At 33.9% G+C, this 16,785-nt stretch overlaps 1 pseudogene; it reads left to right on the forward strand.

Moving 5' to 3' along the window:
• The window catches only part of LOC101090187, an 85,334-nt pseudogene that overhangs the window by 7,374 nt on the left and 61,175 nt on the right, over positions 1-16,785 (forward strand).

Below are 16,785 nucleotides of genomic sequence, written 5' to 3' on the forward strand. Positions count from 1 at the left end.
ACATCCAGTGCCTTGATGTGGTTAAGGACTGATGGAAATTTGGTGATTAGGTATTTTATTATTATCTTAATCTAGAGCAAAAAGGATTAAGTATGGCCAAAGTTGTCATTGTTAAAAAAGCTAGTCAGAAGAGGGAGATGTCTAGTCATTTTTATGGTTGCAATGTGACTTGCTTCAGCATAGTTTATGTTGAGGTAGGAACTTCACAGTTTACCTGCAGGAAGGGTCCTTTTTTATTTCCTCACAAGTATCAGTACTCGTTCACAAGATAACAGCCATTTTTTTTTCCCTCCCCAGCTGTGTCTTATCTGGACCCGAGATACTTTTTTTTTTTTTTTTTTTTTTGAGAGAGAGAGAGAGAGTGCAAGTGGGGGGAGGGGCAGAGAGAGAAGGGAGACAATCTGAAGCAGGCTCCAGGATCTGAGCTGTCAGCGCAAAGCCTGACATGGGGCTCAAACTCAGGGACTGCAAGATCATGACCTGAGCTGAAGTCCCACGCCCAACCAACTGAGCCACGCAAGCGCCCCATGGAACCAAGTTACTTTTAATCAAAGTTAGAAAACAATACTGAAAAGCTAGTCTAAAAGAAAAATTATATAATAATAGCAATTGATGCGGATCAGAATTTCAAAATAAGGTAACAACTGAGAAAATAGTAATTAAAATTTAATCATTGTCAGAAAAGACAACCTTAAAAGTTTAGAATGAATATGATGGTATAAAAAAATTGTGTATTGATTAAAGACATTAATTCTTTTCTTAAAATTTTAATTCCAGTATAATTAACATCCAGTGTTATATTAATTTCAGGTGTGTAATATACTGATTCAACAACTCTGTACATTACTCTGCTCAGCACAATAAGTGTAACATTAATCCCCATCACCTATTTCACCCATCCCTCTACCCTCCTCCCTTCTGGTAACCACTAGTTTGTTCTCTATAATTAACAGTCTAGTTTGACTCCTGGGTGGCTCAGTCGGTTAAGCATCTGACTTTGGCTCAAGTTGTGATCTCACAATTCGTGAGCCTGATTCAGATTCTGTATCTCCCTCTCTCTCTCTGCCCCTCCCCTGATCATGCTCTGTCTGTCTCTCTCTCTTTCTCTCAAAAATAAATAAAAAACATTTTTTAAAATCTGTTTTTTATCTCTTTGTTCTTTGTTCATTTATTTCTTAAATTGCACGTATATGTAAAATAATATGGTATTTGTCTTTCTCTGAGGTATTTTCTTTAGTATTATACCTTCTAAAATCATCCATATTGCAGGGCGCCTGGGTGGCGCAGTCGGTTGAGCGTCGGACTTCAGCCAGGTCACGATCTCGCAGTCCGTGAGTTCCAGCCCCGCGGTCGGGCTCTGGGCTGATGGCTCGGAGCCTGGAGCCTGTTTCAGATTCTGTGTCTCCCTCTCTCTCTGCCCCTCCCCCGTTCATGCTCTGTCTCTCTCTGTCCCAAAAATAAATAAACGTTAAAAAAAAAAATAAAAAAAATAAAATCATCCATATTGCTACAAATGACAAGATTTCATTCTTTTCGTGGCTGAGTAATATTACATTGTGTATGTGTATATATATATATATATATATATATATATATATATATACACACACACACACACACACACCACATCTTCATTTATTCATTTATCAATGGACATTTTGGCTGCTTCCATAATTTGGCAATTGTAAAAAAAATGCTGCAATAACCATAGGGGGGCATTTATTGTTTTCAATTAGTGTTTTCATGTTCTTTGGGTAAATACCCAGTGTTGGATTTACTGGATCATATGGTAATTCTATTTTTTAAGTTTATTTATTTATTTTGAGAGAGAGGGAGTGTGTGCATGAGTGGGGGAAAGGTGAAGAAAGAGGAGAGAGGGGATCTCAAGCAGGCTACACACTGTTGGCATAAAGCCCAACCTATGGCTGAAACCCAGGAACCCTGAGATAATGACATGAGTTGAAATCAAGAGTCAGATGCTTAACTGACTGAGCCATGCAGGCACCCCTCTTCTGCCCTTTTTTAATTGGGTTGTTTTTGAGTGTTCAATTGTGTATGTTCTTTATATATTTTGAATATTAACCCCTTATCAGGTATACCATTTGCAAATATCTTCTTACATTCAGTAGGTTGTCTTTAGTTTTGTTGGTTGTTTTCTTTGCTGTGCAAAATCTTCTTATTTTGATGTAGTCCCAATGGTTATTTTTACTTTTGTTTCTCCTACTGCAGGAGACATATCTAGAAAAATGTTGCTATAGCCAATGCCAGAGAAATTACTGCCTATGCTCTATTCTAGGATTTCAATGGTTTCATTTCTTAAATTTAGGTTTTTAATCCATGTTTAGTTTATTTTTGTGTGAGACAGTGGCCAGTTTTATTCTTTCGTCTAGTTTTCCCAACACCATTTGTTGAAGAAACTTTTTCCTGTTGCATATTCTTGCTTCTTTTGTCAGAGATTAAATGAGCATATAATCATGGGTTTATTTCTAGGCTCTCTATTCTGTTCCGTCGACCTATGTATCTATTTTTATGCTGATACCATACTGCTTTGATTACTACAGGTTTGTAGTGTATCTTGAAATCTGGAATTGTGATATTACTCCAGTTTTGTTTTTCTTTTTCAAGATTGCTTTGGCTATTAATGGTCTTTTGTGATTCCAAACAAATTTTAGGATTATTTGTTCTAGTTCTGTGAAAAATACTGTTGGTATTTGAATAGGGATTGCATTAAATCTGTAGATTTCTTTTGGATAGTATAAATATTTTAGCAATATTTGTTCTTCCAATCCATGAGCATGGAATATCTTTCCATTTGTATATATTCAATTTCTTTCAGCAATGTTTTAGTTTTTGGTGTTCAGGTCTTTCATCTCCTTGGTGAAACTTCTTCCTAGTTATTTTATTGTTTTTGGTGCAATTGTAAATGGATGTTTGGGGTTTTTTAAATTTCTCTTTCTGCTACTTCATAATATTAGTTCATAGAAATACAACAGATTTCTGAATATCCTGTGATCTTAATGACTTCTTTTATCAGTTCTAGTAGTTTTTGGGTAGAGTCTTTAGGGTTTTTTCTATATATTGCATAATGTCATCTGCAAATAGTGATAGTTTTACTTCTCCCTTCCAATTTGGATGACTTTCATGTATTTTTCTTATCTGATTGCTATAACTAGGACTTCCAGTACTATGTTGAATAAAAGAGGTGAGAGTGCTCATCCTTGCCTTGTTCCCAATCTTAGGGAAAAGCTCTCAGTTTTTCACCATTGAGTATATGATAGCTTTGGTTTTTCATATATGGCCTTTATTATGGCAAGGTATGTTCCCCTAAACCTACCCTTTTGAGGGTTTTTATCATTAATAGATGTTGTACTTTGTCAAATGCTTTTTCTGCATGAAGACATTAATTCTTAAGACACTTTCACTTAAAAAGTCTCATGAATGTGTTCTTCTTGGAATGGCATACCTAAATGGGAAATTCTAGAGAAACAAGGTCAAAGGAGGATTAAATGTAATTTAACTGTGATATTATTTATGAATATGATAAAATGTGATTTTAACCTAAACTCTAATGTAACACCAGATCAGATAATACAGTTTTTCTTTGGCTCCTTCATCTTTGGTTTTTACATATTTTCCTTTAATTTTTTTTTTCATATGGCAAATATCTTGGGAATAAACATTGTTCGAAAACATTCCCCTTAATTTTAGTCATCCTCTACATTATTAATACTTATGAATGACACTTTATCAACTTCATAATCTATACTTTACTGAAATGTAAAATTGAGTTATTCAGGAAAAGTATTTTTATTTCTTGAAAGTATTCTTGGTGGTAAGGTTTCCACTTTGGAAAGTGTTGTTAGTTTTTTGTTTTTTGTTTTCTCCTGATTGGTTAGAGAAAAAAGATACCATGTATCAAAACAGTTTTAGTAAAGAAAATATTTCCTTTTTTATTTTTTAACATTTTATTTTACTTTTTGAGAGACAGAGAGAGACTGAGTGCGAGCAGGGGAGGGGCAGAGAGAGGGAGACACACAGGCTCCATGCTCTGAGCTGTAAGCACAGAGCCCGACGTGGGGCCCGAACTCACAAACTGCAAGGTTATGACTTGAGCCAAAGTTGGACGCTCAACCTACTGAGCTACCCAGGTGCTCCAAGATTTCTATATCTAACCATGAAATAAAATTATTCCTTTAGTACCCTTCAAGATCATAATTAATGTTTGAATGGACAAGATACACGTGTGAGCACAATTAACTGGATAATATATTTTAGAAATTAGTAATTCCTTTGTTGTTGTTGTTACTTAACCACTTTTAAGTGTACAATTCAGTGGCATTAATTACATTCACAGTATTGTGCAACCATCACCACCATCTATTTCCAAAGCATTTTACTACCCCAAACAGAAACTCTGTGCCGATTAAGAGGAACTCCCAATTTCTCCCCTTCTCTTAGCTTCTGATAACTTCTGGTCTATGAATTTGCCTAATCTAGGTACCTCATATCAGTGTAATCATACAACATCTGTCCTTTTGCATCTGGCTTATTTTACTTAGCTTAATGTTTTCAACATCTCTCCATGTTGTAGCCTGTGTCCATACTTCATTCCTTTTGATGGCTAACTAAAATGCCATCATACAGAGTAGTTCCTTCTTTAAATTAAATTAATACATGTTCATTGTAGCAAATTTAAAGAACGTATTTAACCACAGGAAACACAACACACACAACTATTACCTTTGAACAAATTATACAATTGCCATAAAATATTTTTATATGCATACACATTGTAATAAAATACATTTCAGATATATGTTTGAATACATTTAACACCATATTATAAATATTTTTTTTCTTTAAACAGCATGCTAGGGTTTTTTTCCTATGTTGGAAACATATTTTTATCATGTTGAAAATTTTGGACATGCAAATTATTTCCATTGTTTGCTGTTGTAAACAATGTTGCAATGAACATTCATTTACATAGGTTTTAAGATTGACAGAAACTTAATATTGACAGAATTTTATATAACTTAAAGTTGTGATTTTTCACTCTAAGATCCTGAATATGCATCAACATATTTCCTTAAAAGAGGTTGTACTAAATTTATATTACCAATAAAAATGTGTATAAAAATATTACTGCACCTGCAATCTCTACATCTCTACAGAGTTAAGTGTATTTTGTTTTTTTTTTTTCCCATCTGATTTACCATGTGTTTTTTATATTCTCTGTAATAGGTTAGAAGGAAGGTATCTAAGATGCCCGAATACATTCACCTGAATCTACTATATATTTTCATGAATATTAAGAGAAAAAAATTGCTTTTATAAAAGCTCAATACTGTAAAACACAGTTGGGATCCATATATTTATATGTGATCAATGTTTTGACAGAATATAAATATATATTTATCATTATAGACTATCATATCTTAGCATGGATATAGATCATTTCTCATTTTCAATGTTATTGCTATTTTCTTTCTTTATTGAAGTGTTTCACAGAGAGACCTAAAAAATAAAAGTGGTCCTACTTTGCAATTTGGATCACTTCTATGGGATAGAAGGCATAATTCAATAATATGCATTATTTCATGTATGAGTCGTAAGGTGACACTACATTTGCATTTATCCCAAAATATGTCATAGTTTAATTTTTTCAGGTTGCACAAACAATTCAAATATTTTACCAGCTTTGGATATTGAAATAATTTGTTTATGGCAGTATTTAATCAATGTCATTAGAAAATTAATGTACTAAAGCTAAAATAACTTGTTTTCATAAAAGGACTAACACAGGGGCACCTGAGTGGCTCATTCGGTTAAATGTCTGACTTTAGCTCAGGTCATGATGTCACAGTTGGTAAGTTCGAGTCCCGGGTCAGGCTCTGTGCTGATAGCTCAGAGCAGCGTGGAGCCTGCTTTGGATTCTGTGTCTTCCTCTCTCTCTGCCCCTCCCCCACTCATGGTCTCTCTCTCTCTCTCTCTCTCTCTCTCTCTCTCTCTCCCTCTCCCTCTCTCTCTCTCTCTCTCTCTCTCAAAAATGAATAAACTTTTAAAAAATTTAAGAAAAATAACAGAGAGGGAGACAAACCATAAGAGATTCTTAAATACAAAGAACAAGCTGAGGGTTGCTGGTGAGGTATTGGGTGGGGATGGGTTAAATGGGCATTGGGCATTAAGAAGAGCACTTGTTGGGATGAGCACTGGATGTTATATGTAAGTGATGAATCACTAAATTCTATTCCTAAAATCATTTTTACACCATATGTCAACTAACTTGGATTTAAGTAAATAAAAATAAAATTAAATAAATAAAAATTAAAAAAATAAAAAAGAAAGGAAAATAAACCATTAATAAATTACCTATCCTTACTCATTGGGAAAAAATATGCTAAATGATTTTCTTCTTTATATAAATGTTCATTATCAATGATATAATTTTAATATTTTGATTGCCTTTTTTAAAAATGGATTTCAAATAGTTTTTTTCCTCAGTGCAGTGTTATTCTAGAGACTCATTTATCCATTTGTTTACACATATATTGCCATTTTTGAGCATCTACCATGAGCCAAGCACTAGGCAAAACACTATGATGACATAGATACAAAGTTCCAATATGGTCCCTGCTTTTATGGATTTTGGGCACTCTTAGAGAAAATAGATATTAAACAGATAATTAAAATCATGTATATGCCACAGTGAAGAAATATAGCATTCTATAATAATGCACAGCCTCTTCTGTGGGATCAGAAGGATTTTCCTGAATAAAAAATAATATGAAGTGTAGATTTAGAGAATGAGCAAGATTTAGCAAGAATAAGTACTTAAAATCACCTCAGACAGAAAATAATGAAAAAACATAACAACAACTAAAAAAAATTAAGGGGTTCTGTTGATTTCAAGTAGTCAGGGAAGATTGCAGTGGCTAGGGCTTAGATTCTAATAGGAAGAGAGTAAGAGTATTGTAGATGAGGTTGGAAAACTAGGTGGGGACTAGATCCTGGGAGCCTGGAAAGCCACAGTAATGTTAAAGCTATCTAAATTAAATTAAATTAAATTAAATTAAATTAAATTAAAGCAAGAACAAGAAAACACCAAGAGCCATTTATGGATTTCAAACAAGAAAGTACAAGCATTAAATCTAGACATTTTAAAAAGATAAATTTAGATACTGTGGTGCATGGAATGAAAAAGCTGAATATGGATACAGATTGATAATTACCAATATTTCAAACCAAAGATATGCCTTACCCAGAGATCCTTAGACACTAGGTGGTTCAACTTTCATTCTGTGTGGAGACAAAATGTAAGCGATGACCTGATGTATGGATAAGGAAAACGTTTTGTTTAGTATGAAACTGCTACATACCCCTTTGACAGGACAAGCTAGAAGCCATTCTATACAAAGGTTATATAATTTTTAAAAACAGTGAACATTGGTCATATGACAGAGATCACCAAACAAATAACAACTGTGTTGCCTTGAGAAAGAATCGGAAAACATGGAGAGAAAGATTGTGTATTACCCATTAAACACTCCCACCGAAAGTCATGCTGCTCACTGAAGAATGCCTCACATGCCGTTCAGCATAATCCAGAATCCCCCAGGACATAAACACATAGCTCAGTCTAATAAATAATGGGGGGAATATTCACAGTAAAAATATAAAGTTATAATTAAAAACATAACAAATGTAACCGCTAGCATAATTAAACCCTTAAAGAAAAATCATTTGAGATGCCCTTGGAAAGGAATATCTAGCTATATTTTTACAACTGCTTCAAAACTTTATTTTGACAGTTTTCACTAAGCTTTATGTTAGAATGGTATCCGCTAAAAAGGGAAAGAAAATAGAATTATATAAGATGTTCAGTTAAAACCACAAAGGCAGAAAATGAGTGGAAAGCAAAGAACAAGGGCAACAGATAGAAAATAGGAACAAATATAGTAGAGGTTAATCCAACTATACCAATAATTTCTTTAAACACCAGTGGTCTAAATGCACCAAATAGGGGCACCTGGGTGGTTCAGTCAGTTAAGTGTCCTACTTAAGCTCAGGTCATGATTTCACAGTCTGTGAATTCGAGCCCCACATCGGGCTCTGTGCTAACAGCTCAGAGCCTGGAGCCTGCTTGGGATTCCGTGTCTCCTGCTCTTTATGCCCCTCCCCTGCTCACGCTCTGTCTCTCTCTGTCTCTCAAAAATAAGTAAACATTAAAAAAAATTAAATGCACCATATAAAAGATTCTTAAACAGGATAAAAAAACAAGACACAACTATATGTTGTCTACCAAACACTCACTTTAAATATAAAGACAAATAAATATTAAAAGTAAATGGATGGAGAAAAATATACCATACAAAAACTAACCAAAAGAAAGCAGATGTAGCTATATTAATTTTAGGCAAGGTGGACTTAAGAATAAGGAAAGTTATCAAGGATAAAGGGATTTATTATTTAAGATAAAATGATCAAGCCTGCAAGAATATATAATGAACCTTATGGGAATATGCCTAAAACAGCATCACAATACATGAAGAAAAAACTTATACACCTGTAAGGAGAAATAGATAAATCCACTATTATAGTTGGAGACTTCAACACTCCTCTATCAGAAATGGAGAGATTCAGCAGGCAGAACATCATTGAGGAGATTGTTGAGTTCAACAAAAACATCAATCAAGTGGAAATAATTGATATCTATAGAGTACTTCATCCAACTACTACAGAGTGCACACTATTCCAAAATTCAAGTGGAAGATTTACTAAGACCACAATTTTGTGAAACATATTAACACACCCCAACAAATTTGAAATAATGTCTGCTCTCAGACCACAGTGATATTAAACTAGAACTCAGTAACAGAAAGTTAAGTAGAAAGTCCCCAAATGTTTAGAGATTAAGCAACACACTTATTAATAAATGGCTCAAAGAAGAAATCTCAAAGAAATTTTTGAAATATTTTGAAATAAATGAAAATGAAAATTTAACTTATCAAACTGTGTGGGATGCAGGAAAACCAGTGTTTAGAGGGAAATTTATTGCAGTGAATAAATTTATTAGAAAGAAGAAATATTTGGAATTAATAATCTAAACTTCCATCTTAGAAAACCAGAAAAAGAATATAATATTAAATCCAAAGTAACCAGAAAGGAAGAAATAATAACAATTAGAACTGAAATCAGTGGAATTGAAAAGGTAAATCAGTTGAGTAAATAGCAACAACCAAAAGCTGTTTCTTTGAAAATAATGATAAAATTAATAAGCATCTAGCCAGACAGCCAAGAAAAAAAAGAGGACACAGATTACTAATATCAAAAATGGAAGAGAAGACATCATGACATATCCATGAACATTAAAAGGATAATAAAATAATACTATGAACAACTCTTAAGACTCATAATTTGATAAAACAGATGAAATAAATCAATTTCTTTAAAGACACAACCTGCCAAAACTCAAGCAAAAAGAAACACACAATTTGACAAAGCCTGTCTATTAAAGACATTGAATCAACAATTAATAACCTTCCAAAACAGAAAGCACCAGGCCCAGATGGGTTCACTCAGATGGATTCACTCAAATGGGTTAAACCAAAAATTTAAGGAAGAAATCATACAAATTCTATACAGTCTTCTTCAGATTATTGAAGCAGAGGAAATATTTGTTAACTCATTCTATCAGTCCAACATTACTCTAATATCAAAAACAGAGAAATTACAAAAACAAAGACTATTACAGACCAATACCTCTCATGAATATAGATGCAAAAATTCTCAACAAAATTAGCAAACAAAATCCAACAATATATGTAAATGTATTATATACCAAAAATGAGTGGACTTTTTTTAGGCACCCATCACATTTACAGGCTAACAAAGAAAAATACCATGATCTGATCAGCAGACATGGAAAACCATTTGATAATATTCAAGGCCGATTCAGGTTAAAAACTCTCAGTAAACTAGAACTAGATCTTAGCTGCTTCAACTTGATAAAGAGTATCTACCAAAAACTACACCTAACAAACTTAATGCTGAGAAGCTTGATGTTTTCACACTAAGTTTAGGAACGAGACCAAAATGACCCTTCTAACTGCTGCTTTTCAACATTGAACTGAAAGTCTTAGCTAGTGCAATAAAACAAGGAAAGGAATAAAAAGTATATAGTTCAGGGAGGAAGAAATAAAACTCTTTGTTATCAGACAGCATGATCATCTATCTATGTAGAAAACCTGAAAGAATCAACAAAAATTCTCCTTGAACTAATAAGTGATTATAGCAAGGTTGAAGGATGCAAGGCAAATATACAAAATCAGTTGATTTTCTATATATCAACAGTGAACAAGAATAATTTTAAATTAAAAACATATTTACATTAGTACTGCCAAAAATGAAATACTTATGTGTAAATCTAAGAAAATATGCATAACATGTATATGAGGAAAACTATAAAACTCTGATGAAAGATATAACTTAAGGACTAAATAAATTCAAAGATATTCCATGTTTGTGTGCGGAAATATTCAATTTTGCCAAGATAATGCTTCTTCCCCTCTTGATCTATAGATTTAATGTAATTACAATGAAAATCACAGCAAGTTATCTCGCAGTTATCAACAAACTGATTCTAAATTTAAATGGATAGTTCTCTTTTTAACGTTTTGAGGAACCTCCATACTGTTTTCAAGACTGGCTGCACCAGATTGCATTCCAACCAACAGTGCAGGAGGGTTCCCCTTTCTCCACACCCTTGCTGAAACCTGTTGTTTCTAGTGTTTTTTATTGTAGCCAGTCTGACGGGTGTGATGTGATATCTCATTGTAATTTTTATTTGTATTTCACTGATTATGAGTCAAAAGATACAGAATGGCCAAAACAATATTGAAGGAGAAGCACAAAATTGGAAACTGACACTACCAAACTTTAAGTCTCACTATAAAGTTTTAGAAATCAAGGCAATATGGTATTGGCAAAAGAATAGACAAACAGATCAATGGAACAAAGTAAAGAGCCCAGAAGAAGACTCATATAAATATAGTATATAAATATAGTAAATTGATCTTTGACAAAGGAGCAAAGGCAATACAAAGGAGCAAAGATTTTTTTCAACAAAGTTGCTAGAACAACCAGATATTTACATGCAAAATAATTAAATAAATAAAACCACACACACACACACACACACACACACACACACACATCTGTATCTAGACACAGAATTTATACTACTTTACAAAAATTAACTTAGTATGTATCACATACCTAAATGTTATATGCAAAATTATAAATCTCTTAGAAGGAAACATAGGAGAAAACCTAGATGGCCTTTGGCATTTAGATACAAACCAAAGTCATGATCAATGAAAGAAATAATTGATCATTTTGACTTGGTTAAAATTAAAAACTTCTGCTCTGCTAAAGACAGTGCCAAGAGAATGAAAACCCACAGCCTGGGAGAAAATATGTGAAAAAGACACAGCTGATAATGAGCTCTTATGTATACATACTTAAAGTCAACAATAAAAAACAACATGACTAAAAATTGGGCCAAGGACTTTAACAGACACCTCACCAAAAAAGTATATGCAGTTAGAAATAAGCATTTGAAAATATCCTACCCATCATATGTCATCAGAGATATACAATCCAAACAGAAAGGAGATACCACTACACATTTACTAGAAAGGCCAGATTCCAGAACACTGACAACATCAAAACCTGGAGAGCATGTGTAGCAACAGGTATACTCATTCATTACTGGTGGTAATTTAAAATGGTACAGCAACTTTGGGAGACAGCTTACCAGTTTCTTACAAAACCAAATGTAATTTTTTTTAAGCTTATTTATTTATTGTGAGAGAGACAGAGACAGCACAATCAGTGGAGGGGCAGAGAGAGAAGGAGAAAGAGAAATCAAGCAGGCTCCGCACTGCCAGCTGCAGAGCCCGAGGCCGGGTTCAAACTCATGAACCGTGAGATCATGACCTGAGCTGAAACCAAGAGTCAGTCACTAACCAACTAAGCCACCCAGGCACCCCAAAACTAAATATATTCTTATATGATCCATCAATCATACTTTTTGTTATTTATTCAAAAGAGTTGAAAACGTATGTCCACACAAAATCCTGCACACAGATGTTTTTAGCAGATTTATTTATACTTGCCTAAACCTGTAAGCATCCAAAATGTCCTGTAGTAGATAAATGGCTTAAGAAAATTTGGTTGGTACTTCCTGACAATGGAATATTATTCAGTACTATCAGGCTATTAAGTTAAATGCATAAAACTATGTGAAAGAAGCCAACATGAGAAGGCTACATACTGTATGATTCCAACCATATGATATTCTGGAAAAGGCAGAACTATGTAGACAGTAAAAATATCAGTGGTGACGGGTGTTGGGGGACATAGGGAGGAATAGGTAGTGCATAGATATTTTAAGGCATTGAAACCACTCTGTATGATATTCTAATGGTGAATATGTATCATTACACATTTGTCTAAATCCATGCAATGTACACCAAGAGTGAACCCTAATGTAAACTATGGAGTTTGACTGAAAATGAGGTGTCAGTATAGGTTCATCAAATGTAACAACTACTACTCTGGTGGGGGACACTGATAATGCTGAGATGCTATGAATGAGTAGGGGCAGGGCTATATGTGAAAATCTCAGTACCGCTGTTGAATTTTCTGTGAACCTAAAACTACTCTAAAAAGTATACAGAGATACAGAGAAAAATATGTTAGATTCACCTATATTCTAGAATTGAAAAAGATTTAACCTTCTTTATCAATTTTAATGATTTTTATATCAAGACCCTTACAGATATATAGAATAAAATGTACAAAAATGTTAATGGTATCATTCATGTAACAACAAACACTGGAAGGGTCCTAAATTCTCTTGTAATGCTAATTATATGCTACATAGCTATTTAATAGGTTTCCATTGAGCAACAAAAAGAAATATGTTAGATCATTTGTTTTATAAGTTTATAATTGGATGATTCTCACGGTATTAAGTATAAAATATTTCAAACAAGAGACAGAAAAAAATTCAGAGATTGAATAATTTTATATGTATGCACATGTTTTGACAATCATTTATAGAAGCAAGAAAATGTAAAGACATTCAAGGAGAATGATAAATAGTATCTTTTTAGCAGTTACTTTTGGGAAGTTGGGGGGTAAAATAATTGGAAAGGGTTTCATAGTATTACTGATTTTTTTTCTTAGATGTTTTTGTTGTATTATATGTTGCATCTTGTGTAGTTCATAAGCGTTATAAGCTATGTTTTAATATGAGTATTTTTAGTTTTCAATGTTTCCTTTGATGTGGATGCTTCGACTTCAAATCATGTCTTAAATATTTAAAAATCAGAAATTGGATATAGAAAATCAGAAATAAAATGCAAACAAAATATTTAAAGAGGGAGGTGGAAGAAGGAGGGAGGAAAAGACAAAGAGGAGGAGAGAAAGACAAAGAGGGAGAAGGGAAGGGAGAAGGTGTGGAGAGGGAGAGGGAAAAAGAATAAGAGAGAGATTGAGAGAATCGTGAGGAATTAAGCAATAGTATCCTTTTCATTACTCATAGAAAAAAAAAAAAAACAATTTACTACTTGAAAGGATGTCCTTAAAGGAAGTCTTGCATAAAACAAACATGTTTAATTGGAATTGCCAGAATCAATGCCAGGAGATGAAGAAACAGTTGCAATCTTGACAGAACCAAAATTATAGAGCTAAAGTTAAATTCCTTAGCTGTAAAATAGTAAAATGGTACAGTAGTAAGCCATTACGCAAATACTATGTTATTCTGAAGCAATGGAATGGGAAATTGGTGCCAAGGAAAAACTGAAAGGATCATTGCATACAACCTATTTTGGCTTTGAAAACTCCATTAAAGTACTCCTGTAAAATATCTAAATGAAAATACTTATTAATTCAAACCCAGCATGAATAGCTAAAATGATAATATAATGGGCCAAATAATATTGCAACTCCTGAAAACATTTGGAATGGCATGCATTAAAATGAGTGTTGATAAGCAGTTAAAGTTTTAACTACCCTCCTGGCATGATACAAGAGGGTTGAGTTTAGCATTTGGATGCCCTAGAATTGAAGGTTGTATAGAGGCAAAAGAAAGAATGACCCAGGAGTATCTGTTCTTCTTCATTGTTGGCAGCCTCAAGAAAAAAATTTACATCCATCTTTAAAATAAAAGATGTGAGACAGATACCATATGTTTTCACTCTTATGTGGATCCTGAGAAACTTAACAGAAGACCATGGGGGAGAGGAAGGGAAAAAAAAAAGGTTAGAGAGGGAGGGAGCCAAAATATAAGAGACTCTTAAAAACTGAGAAAAAACTGAGGGTTGATGGAGGGTGGGAGGGAGGGGAAGGTGGGTGATGGGTATTGAGGAGGGCACCTGTTGGTATGAGCACTGGGTGTTGTATGGAAACCAATTTGACAATAAATTTCATATAAAATAAAATAATATAATATAAAATAATAAACTAAACTAAACTAAACTAAACTAAAATAATAAAATAAAATAAAATAAAATAAAATAAAATAAAATAAAAGTGTAAGGGTGCCTGGGTGGTTCAGTAGTTTAAGCGTCAGACTTTGGCTCAGATCAAGATCTCACAGTTTCTGGGTTTGAGCCCCATGTCGAGCTCTGTGCTGACAGCTCAGAGCCTGGAGCCTGCTTAGGGTTCTGTGTCTCCCTCTCTCTGCCCCTCCCCCACTCACACTCTGTCACTGTCTCTCTCTGTCTCTCTGTCTCTCTCAAGAAAATAAATAAGCATTAAAAAGTAATAAAATAAAAGATGTGTACAACTGAAATAGGAAAATGAGCATAGTTTAACTCTGGATGTTAAACCCACACTACACACAGTCTTAATAATATACATACAACATGTATATTTGTGTATGTCTCTGTGTGTGTGTGTCTGTGTGTGTGTGTGTGTGTGTGTGTGTGTGTGTGTGTGTGTGTGTGTTTACATTTGGATTTTAATTTTGAAAGTAAACTTGCAGGTAGACTAAATGAATTGGGCAAATAGAAGTTCAAACAAGAGCCTTACTTCTCCCTGCTGAAAATAAAGGAAGAGACTTTCCCACTTTCCTTTTTCTTAGAGCACTTACTTCAAAAATATGTGATTGTATTCTTTCTTTGTATCTTTGACATTTTTGTGGGGCGCCTGGGTGGCTCAGTCGGTTAAGTGTCCGACTTCAGCCCAGGTCACGATCTCGCAGTCCGTGAGTTCGAGACTCGCGTCGCGCTCTGGGCTGATGGCTCAGAGCCTGGAGCCTGCTTCCGATTCTGTTGTCTCCCTCTCTCTCTGCTCCTCCCCCGTTCATGCTCTGTCTCTCTCTGTCTCAAAAATAAATAAACATTAAAAAAAATTCCACAAAAAAAAAAAAGAAATTTTTGTAACTCTTTTTAAAAGTTAAATATGACTCTTCCCAGTTTTAGGGGATGTTTTTCTGAAGGACCTCGGAATTCTCTTTTTGAAATGTACTCATAAGGAACACAGCACCCCATCTCCAAGTTTCTGTGGAAAAATAGGAGCCTAGGTCTGCAGGGCCTTGCTCCAAGTTGCAAAATTACCTCTTGTCATAAACATAGGACAAGTTGACTTTCCTTTGGATAAAGCCAATTAGCTAATGCAGATGGTCACTGCACTTATCAAGTGAACTTAGGATGAACTGCCTATGACAAATGGTGCTTCATGTCATTTTGCTTGAGGACTAGTTATTGTTTAACTTGAGAACATGTATGTGATGGCAACCCATATTGGCAACATGTGTTGTATCTGCTTGGCTATGCAAAATGGTGAAATTTCTTTCTGTCTTTGCAATCGCTTAGCAGATTGACTATGATGCACATCGCCTGCTGGTTTAATGCTTATTCAATAATAAACCTGTTTCCTTTCTCTTCTACCTTTGTGGGGAGATTTTCTGGGTTGAAAAGAGATCTTGTCTTGTTTTTAATTATATTATCCCAATAATCACCATCATTGAGTATATACTCTGCAATTAATTAAGAAATTTAAAAAAATCTCCAGTAGTCAAATTTCTAATTCTAACACTTATTGTGAACATTAAGAATGAAACAAAATTTAATCATGACTTATTTCCTATAATACCACAGGGCGTTGATGTAGGAGGCACTTGTTAAAAAGCCATCTGTCTTTATTGAAATCCAACTTGTAAAAACTTCTAGCCTATAAAAATTATAAATAGTACTGTTTTTTTTTTCCTAAAAGTAGGTCAAGTAATATTTCAAAAAATTTTAATTACATTCTGTTAACAGAAACTATGTTTTCCTTTCACAATCAGTGTGTATGGCAGGAAAACAACTAGGGACTAAAGCTGATGTGTCACTTTTTTATTCCCCGTCTCCAATCAGAATGACCATAAAGTATTAAGAGGCTACTCTCTCTAATGCAGCAGAATTGTAGGCTGATGCTTATATGATTATAACTGTGTTTATCTTTCTGGGTACAACCCTCATAAGAGAAGGATATTATTCCCTATCACTGTAAGTAGGAATCTGGAGAGAAGGAGAATGAAAGAACAGACATGAATATTCCATTATATGATTAAAAGTAGACTTCGGTGTTCAGCTTTCTCCAGAGGATGACCATAACAATTAGCAAATTTTTTAAGACTGGTTTTAACTGGTTGCCCAAATCCATCACAATGTATTTTGGTTGCTTAAAATAAGGATATTCTTCATATACAAAAGCAATATATAAGCTTTT

Source organism: Felis catus, chromosome B2, assembly GCF_018350175.1.
Source record: "Felis catus isolate Fca126 chromosome B2, F.catus_Fca126_mat1.0, whole genome shotgun sequence".
Taxonomy (NCBI): Eukaryota; Metazoa; Chordata; class Mammalia; order Carnivora; family Felidae; genus Felis; species Felis catus.